The sequence below is a fragment of the Lipotes vexillifer genome, unplaced genomic scaffold (assembly GCF_000442215.2).
Source record: "Lipotes vexillifer unplaced genomic scaffold, Lipotes_vexillifer_v1.1 scaffold384, whole genome shotgun sequence".
NCBI classification, from domain to species: domain Eukaryota; kingdom Metazoa; phylum Chordata; class Mammalia; order Artiodactyla; family Lipotidae; genus Lipotes; species Lipotes vexillifer.
In genome coordinates, this window is record NW_006793498.1 from 4,195,653 (window position 1) to 4,204,155 (window position 8,503).

The following is an 8,503-nucleotide window of genomic DNA, read 5'->3' on the forward strand; positions in this document are numbered from 1 at the left end:
TGTATTGCCAGAGAAATGGTTTTTACATTTTTTTAATGGTTTCTTTTTTTTTTTTTTTTGTGCCAGACTGCACATGGCACGTGGGATCTCAGTTCCCGGAACAGGGATTGAACCCGTGACCCCAGCCACGGAAGCACAGAGTCCTAACCACTGGACTGCCAGGGAATTCCCAATAGTTACACGTTGAATAGCTATGTAAGTACCTACAGAATATCCTCAATTTTGCCTCCTGGACTAAAGAGCAAAATATTTACAATCTGGTCCTTTAGAGGAGGAGCTTGCTGACCACTGCTCTATCCTTTAGCATATTTGCATTTAAATATTCCATTCTGGTCTCAGCTGTGCTTTGGCTATTGTGTCATCAGCCTGTTGGGGCTCATTTGGTAAAGGGGGAAGAGCACAGCCTTGTGACAGCTGATGGTAGCAGAACCGACTATCATGAGACCCTCACAAAGACCCCTGGCACCTGACAGGACAAGATTTGTACCATGATTCTCTTAATACAATCAGTGCAGTTTACACACTTAACCAAATTCTCTTGCACCTTCACTTTAAAATCATAAATATAAAATAAATTACACACTTCAAATCTGTCAGATTCTCTAGAGTATAGTTTCTATTTTTATTACAGACACTGCACATAAATAACAGACACATAAGGGTTGTGTTACACTTCAAGGTTAGTACTAAAAATATTAGTACTATGGGCTTGATTTAGCTCACCATTGCTATATTTAATTCTAAACCTTCTTGGGGTTATATAATCATATAATAATGTACCCAACTAACAGCAGATTTACTAGCTCAGGTCAGCTGAGTAACTAGATAATGAAAAAAATCAGGACATCAATAAGATTATCTTGAAGTGTTGTGAGACACACTCCAGTTATGTGTTCCCTTTTTACAGAGGAGCTGTGTCTGATACGTAGCAGGGACCTCAAGTCTAAGCCTTTCATTTGGAATTTCGTTTCTCTATCTTCATCCCTGGTCATTTTCCCTCAGCAAACCCAATTTGTTTGTTTTAGAGCCTGATTTAGGTGGAGAGAGAGAGAGAAGCAAGTCACATTTAAAGGATTGAGAATACTAACAATTTCAAACTTCTCAATAACAATACTGGAAGCTAGAAAACAACGGAGCAATGCCTTAAATGTGAAGGAAAATTATTGCCAAACTGTAACACCATATCTAACCAAAAAAATTTAAAAGCTACAGACGTGCAAGGTCTCAAAGAATTAGCCTCTCCTGTATGTGTCCTCAGAAAAGCTAATAAAGGATATATTTCCTCAAAACTAAGGAATAAACTTTTTAAAAAGGTATACATGGGAAATAGGAGCTCCAACACAGGAGGGTGGGGAAAGGACTTCCTGAGATAACAGTGAAAAACAATCTCAGGACAACAGCAACCAGCCTAGATCAGAGCAGGAGTACAAAGAGTTCCTGGAAATATATTGCAGAGAAAAACCGGGACTGATAAATCACCTGATGTTTGTGAAAGTAGTGATAGGGGGCTTTAACTACAAAGAGAGAGTTTGGGGATGAATTTGAAATAGGCACCCAGAAAAGTAAGCCCAGTTATTATTATTTTTTGCTGTGCTCGGGCTTTCTCTAGTTGAGGTGAGCAGGGGCTACTCTTCATTGTGGTGCATGGGCTTCTCATTGTGGTGGCTTCTCTTATTGCGGAGCACGGGCTCTAAACACGGAGGCTTCAGTAGTTGTGGCACTCAGGCTTAGTTGCTCCGCAGCATGTGGGATCTTCCCAGACCAGGGCTCGAACCCGTGTCCCCTGAATTGGCAGGCAGATTCTTAACCACTGTGCCACCAGGGAAGTCCCCAAAAACCTTTTAAATGATGACAATTTTTAATTCCAGGGAAAACCAGAGGTCATAAAAAGAAGAAACATAATCATGGTATACTACATGGCTCAGCTATGAATAACATTTACAAAGTCAGAGTAATTAAAACACTACATATTGGGAATTTCCTGGTGGTCCAGTGGCTAGGACTCCGTGCTTCCACTGCAGGGGGCAGGGGTTCGATCCCTAGTCTGGGAACTAAGATCCTGCAAGCCGTGAGGCACTGCTGAAGAAAAACGTTCATTAAAAAAAAAAATCTATATATTGGTTTAACCAAAACTGGTGATATAATTGTAATTAGAGGATAGTGAAGAGCTCTGTGTGTCTGTGTGAGTAGGTGTGAGGGTGAGTGTGGATGGGCGTAAATCTTTGTCTTCAGAAGAAGGAAGTCTATAGATATCAAAGGAGAAAAATCAGGAAATGGCAGATAAATCAGCTTATTAGAAATCAAGGAGGTAAGTGCCAGAAGAAACAGCTGAGGACTTCCCTGGTGGCACAGTGGTTAAGAATCCGCCTGCCAATGCAGGAGACACAGCTTCAAGCCCTGGTCCGGGAAGATCCCACATGCCTCAGAGCAATTAAGCCCGTGAGCCACAACTACTGAGCCCACGTGCCACAACTACTGAAGCTCACGTGCCTAGAGCCCATGCTGTGCAACAAGAGAAGCCACTGCAATGAGAAGCCTGCGCGCCACAACGAAGAGTAGCCCCCACTCAACGCAACAAGAGAAAGCCCGCGCGCACCAACAAAGACCCAATGCAGCCAAAAATTAATTAATTTTTTTAAAAAGGAAAGAAAAGAGCATGGGGAAGGCCCACCTGCTCTTTACTGCCTCTGGTCACAATCCATAGGCAAGAATGAGTCCCAAAGCCCCACTAAAATACCAAGATGCTGGGAAGTGTGCTTTAACTGTATATCTAGGAAAAGGAAATGGATTTTGGTGAATATCTGGTGAATCTCTTCCCACTTTGGAGGAATGTACTTCCAGGAGGGAAGGTATATGATACTAGCTAGCCTCTCATGTCCACTCTTGCCTCCCTCGTCCATCTCCACAGAGCACAGTGACCTGGATCAAGTCTTCCTGCTAGCAGCCGCATAGCACAGGGAGATCAGCTCGGTGCTTTGTGACCGCCTGGAGGGGTGGGATATGGAGGGTGGGAGGGAGGGAGACACAAGTGGGAAGAGATATGGGAACATATATATATATATATATATAACTGATTCATTTTGTTGGGAAGCTGAAACTAACATACCATTGTAAAGCAATTATACTCCAATAAAGATGTTAAAAAAAAAAAAGATTACAGATAGAATTAAGGTGGCTAATCAGCTGACCTTTAAGTAGGGAGGTTATTTTGGATTATCCAAGATAATGAGATAGTGAGTGGGTCCGATGTAATCACATGGGTCCTTATAAGTGAAAAAGGGAGGTGGAAAAGTCAGAGATACAATATGACTGTGGAGGTAGGTTGGAGTGATTTGATGTGAGAAGAACTCTACCTGCCATTGTTGGCTTTGAAGATGGAAGAGTCATAAACCAAGGAAGGTGGGCAGCGCCAAAAGCTGCCCAATCAGTCAGGGAAACTGACTCTCCCCTGGAGCCACCAGAAGGAATACAGCCCTGAAACCCCCTTGATTTTTGTCTAATGAGTTCCATTCCAGACTTCTGACCTCTAGAACAAAAGATAATAAATGTTTATTGTTTTATAGCATCAAGTTTGTGGTAATTTGTCATAGCAGCAATAGGACACTAACCCATGCTCGCTGACTCTTCCCCTGACCACCCTCATCTCCCTGCCATGTCAGCTGGGTCTGCAACTAATCTCCCTCCCCAACAAGACCTCTGGTCTTCCCTTGCACATCTGGATCTCTGGCAGGTCCATGCCTGGGTCTTCTGGGATCTGCTCCTGGAAGCCGACCTTCACTTCTCCTGGTCCCTCCATAAACACTCAGGAAAATGTTGAAGTTTTTCCCCTCCAGTTATTATTTTTTTCTTTCTCCCCCACCCCCAGCCCCCCACTGCCTGGATCTTAGGCCCCCGACCAGGGAGCGCTGAGTCCCAAACACTGGACCGCCAGGTAATTCCCTCCCCTCCGGTTTTGCACCTGGTGAGTTGACAGGCAGAACAGTCAGGTAGGAGGGGGAACAAAAAAGTATAAACACCTCCATGAAAATGGCCCAAAGGGTCCACATGCCTTGGCGAATTTCTCTCCCTCCACAAAGATGCAGCTTGGGGATTTGGCATCCAACTCAGAAGAACTTTAAAAGTTATTTATCTTCTTTATAATTCTCAGTTCTCTTAAAAGTAAAATCATAAACATACTTTCTTCAGAGGATTTTTGTAAGAATTAAAGGAAATAAATGAAATCGTGAACACAGTGCATTGCATATAATCAACATCACTGTTGCCATTGTTAGTACTACCGTCATCATGATTGTCATTATTCCAAATGACTGTTTCATGTTATATACAAAAGGCCCACTCCATTGGGAATTCCCTGGAGGTCCAGTGGTTAGGACTCTGCGCTCTCACTGCCGAGGGCCTGGCTTCAATCCCTGTTTGGCCAAAAAAAAAAAAAAAAAAAAAAAAGTCCCACTCCATTTAAGTAAAACCAGTATTGCTAACAGGGTAAGAGTCTAAAGTTAAAGCCTTTCATGTTTCTTAGTGGTTTTGTCCTGAGATTTACACTCAGCACTTCCAATTAATTTTTATTGAGTGATACAGCTTCAAAAATGCAATAGGAACAGAAACCAAAATGGCTACTTACTTGCTCTTATGGCAAGTCATATCTTTGAAACACTATGAAAACTAGCCAATTCAACGTGCCCCCCCCCAAAAAAAAAATCATTCTGGGCTTTAATCAGAATTGTCCGCATTTTTTTTTTTTTTTTTTTGGCGGTGCCCAGCGGCATGTGGGATCTTAGTTCCCACTACCAGGACCAGGGATTGAGCCCGCGCACCCTGCAGTGGAAGCGTGAAGTCTTAACCACTGGACTGCCAGGGAAGTCCCTGTATGCATTTCTCTTTTATTTTATTTTATTTTTATTTATATTGGGTCTTCGTTGCTGCACACGAGCTTCCTGTAGTTGCAGGGAGCGGGGGCTACTCTTCGTTGCAATGGGCGGGCTTCTCACTGCGGTGGCTTCTCTTGTTGCGGAGCACAGGCTATAGGCAAGCGGGCTTCAGTGGTTGTGGTTCACGGGCTCTAGAGTGCAGGCTCAGTAGTTGTGGCGCACAGACTTAGTTGCTCCGCGGCATGTGGGATCTTCCTGGACCAGGGCTCGAACCCATGTCCCCTGCATTGGCAGGCGGATTCTTAACCACTGCACCACCAGGGAAGTCCTGCATTTCTTTAAGTCAATCATTTGGTTAAATATTTTACTCCCTTTCTGAGTGCCCTCACGTAGACACTGCCTAAGAAACTATCAGACTTCAGTTTATCAGAAGCAAAATAAAGGGGCCAACTGAAATCTCCAGTAGATAGAATAAATGGCTTTTTCCACAAAAAAGGATTTGGGGAAGTGTAAGTTATCCAGGCCGCCTGATGCTAAGAGGCACAGGATAAAAGGAGGTTAACAGGTAGCCTCTGCAGGGTAATTTTAGCCACAGCTCCCTGCAGCGTGCTTCTTGGGGCCGGGAGGGAGGTCTGTGCACTCACCAGCGACTACAGAAATGCCCTAGAGGGCTTCCCTGGTGGCACAGTGGTTAAGAATCTACCTGCCAATGCAGGGGACACTGGTTCGAGCCCTGGTCCGGGAAGATCCCACATGCCACAGAGCAACTAAGTCTGTGCACCACCACTACTGAGCCTGCGCTCTAGGGCCCGTGAGCCAAAACTGCTGAGCCTGCGCTCTAGAGCCCGCAAGCCACAACTACTGAGCCTGCACTCCAGAGCCCACAAGCCACAACTACTAAAGTCCACGCGCTTAGAGCCCGTGCTCTGCAACAAGAGAAGCCACCACAATGAGAAGCCCATGCACCTCAACGAAGAGTAGTCCCGGCTAGCCACAGCTAGAGAAAAGCCCGCATGCAGCAACAAAGACCCAACGCAGCCAAAAATAAAATAAAATAAAATAAAATAAATAAATAAAATTTAAATTAAAAAAAAAGCAAAAAGAAATGCCCTAGAATGTTCGAGGACATTCACAAAATAACTGGGGACAGCAAAGCCAGGACTGACACTCTTTTTACCACTGGAATGTCAAAAAGTTGTATAACCAGTGACAGTCATGCTCTTGGTTCTTGGAACTTGCCTTTGGGGCAGATGGTCACACTAAATTTTTGCCCCTGATAAAGAGCACAGTACTCTGAACACACACATGACATTTCCATCCTGGTAATATTTGGAGGGTCTGGGCAGCAGGCGAGGCCTGAGGCTGGCAGTGCTCAGATCTGAGCAGTGCTAAACGGACTGCAGCCATTTCTGTCCACAGCTTTCAAATCTGAATTTGTTAAACTGTAACCTACATTAGGAAACACATTGTACATCATGACCCAGTACACATACACACACACACACACACACACACACACACACACACACAACACACACACACACGACTGAGACAAACATTTCAGGAAAGAATACTTACTATGACTACAATGCACTCTGATATTTATTATTCTATTTTCTTTCATTTTGTTCATACTATTCATAACCCACTAAATGGAAAACCCACAGTTTGAAAAATACTGGTTATAAAAGTCAAATCAAATCATACTCTCTCCGATTTATTCTGTAATTAGAGGGGCCTCTGCAGCCCTCCTTTCCTATCTCTACAGTTAGAGGAGGTGAGTGCTTAGAAGAGAGGCAGCCACTGTCTGATTGCGGGCGATGCTCTCAGAGCACAGGGTCCTCTTCTCACAAGATGGCAACACCTGCCCTGCCTCCTTCATCGGACTGCCGTGAGGATCCCATGAGCTGACTCTGCGAGGATGCCAAAGAAGGGGAAAGGGCTCTGCGACAAACACTGTTAAGGTTGAATAGTGACTTGGCCATCCGATAACTCATCTTAAGGACTTAACCTGGAAAATTCCTCTCCCAGTGGGTGAATCAAAGGAGAGATTCTATTTTCATGTCACACCAAGTCCACCCATGGCCTTGAACCTGACTCAGTTTGATCATCATTTGCTGGGTCTGGTGTGAATTAACTGCTATCTAAGCCACCATAAAGTGGTTAAACAACAAATCCTCAGCAAACAAACAGCTTCTCACTGCAACTTTTGCAGCTGAGGGATGTTTGAAAGGCGGAGAGCAGGAGGTTTCTGAGAATTGGGACAGATGTCCGGGAACAGCCAGAAAGATAGCTTTTTCTTCATTAAAGTCTATACCGAATCCATAAGCGCATGGCTCCCGGGGTGAGTCTGGCAGGCAGCGCCAACAGTCTTTTCAGCACAGAGGACCAGATCATCCTCAGCATTCATGATCACTTGTTCAAAACCGTATCTTTGATGCAGACGTAGAGAATGGACTTGAGGCCATGGGGAGGGGGAAGGGTAAGCTGGGGCGAAGTGAGAGAGTGGCATGGACATATATACACTACCAAATGTAAAATAGATAGCTAGTGGGAAGCAGCCGCATAGCACAGGGAGATCAGCTCGGTGCTTTGTGACCACCTTGAGGGATGGGATAGGGAGGGTGGGAGGGAGACGCAAGAGGGAGGGGATATGAGGATATATGTATACATATAGCTGATTGACTTTGTTATAAAGCAGAAACTAACACAACATTGTAAAGCAATTATACTCCAATAAACATGTTAAAAAACAAACAAACAAAAAAACATATCTTTGGGTCTGGATAGAGGGATGATTGCACAACATTGTAAATACACTAAATGCCACTAAATACACTTTTTAAATGGTTAGGTCTATCTTATGCGAATTTCACCTCAATTTATTTATTTATTATTTTGCAAAACGCACGTCATGCAGGATCTTAGTTCCCCGACCAGGGATCGAACCAGCGCCCCCTGCAGTGGAAGTGCGGGGTCCTAACCACTGCATCGCCAGGGAAGTCCCTCACCTCAATTTTTTTTAATGGAAAAAAAGCAGAGGAATACATACCACCAGAGAAATGTAGGGGTTTTGTTGTTGTTGTTGCTGTTTTATTTATTTATTCTAGATTTCTGATACTCTAGGTAGTCAATGCAGAAAACTTTTAGGGCTTTAACTTTGAGCAAATGAAGCTAGAAAGGCAGATAACTCTTTGTAAATAGTAAAACAGCTCCAATCCCCACCTCCACCCCCCAAAAAAGGCCAGTCTGACACAGCTTAGCAAATAGCCTAGAACTAGGAACCCAGGACCAGCCACAGTTTCATTACCTCCTCTGTAAAGTCTCAGGGAGCCTCCCTCCCCCACGGTCCCCTTGGTCACCCCTGAGATGACCAAGACTGGTAGGTGGAAAGCGATCCTTCACCCCGGTCACACTACTAGACCAAGGGAGCCATTGCCAAGCCAGCCAGAGGCCTGAGGTGGCCTTGAACGAGCACCCGCCCTATAGGGGTGCCTCCAGTGGATAGTGAGTGCTGTCCAGCTGATTCCCTCTTGGGACATTTGATAGAAGGCACAGGAAAAGCGCTGGAAAAGGCAGAAGTAGCAGGTTCAGAGGCAAAATATCTGAGTCACCATCACGGCAGAGCCCAAAGC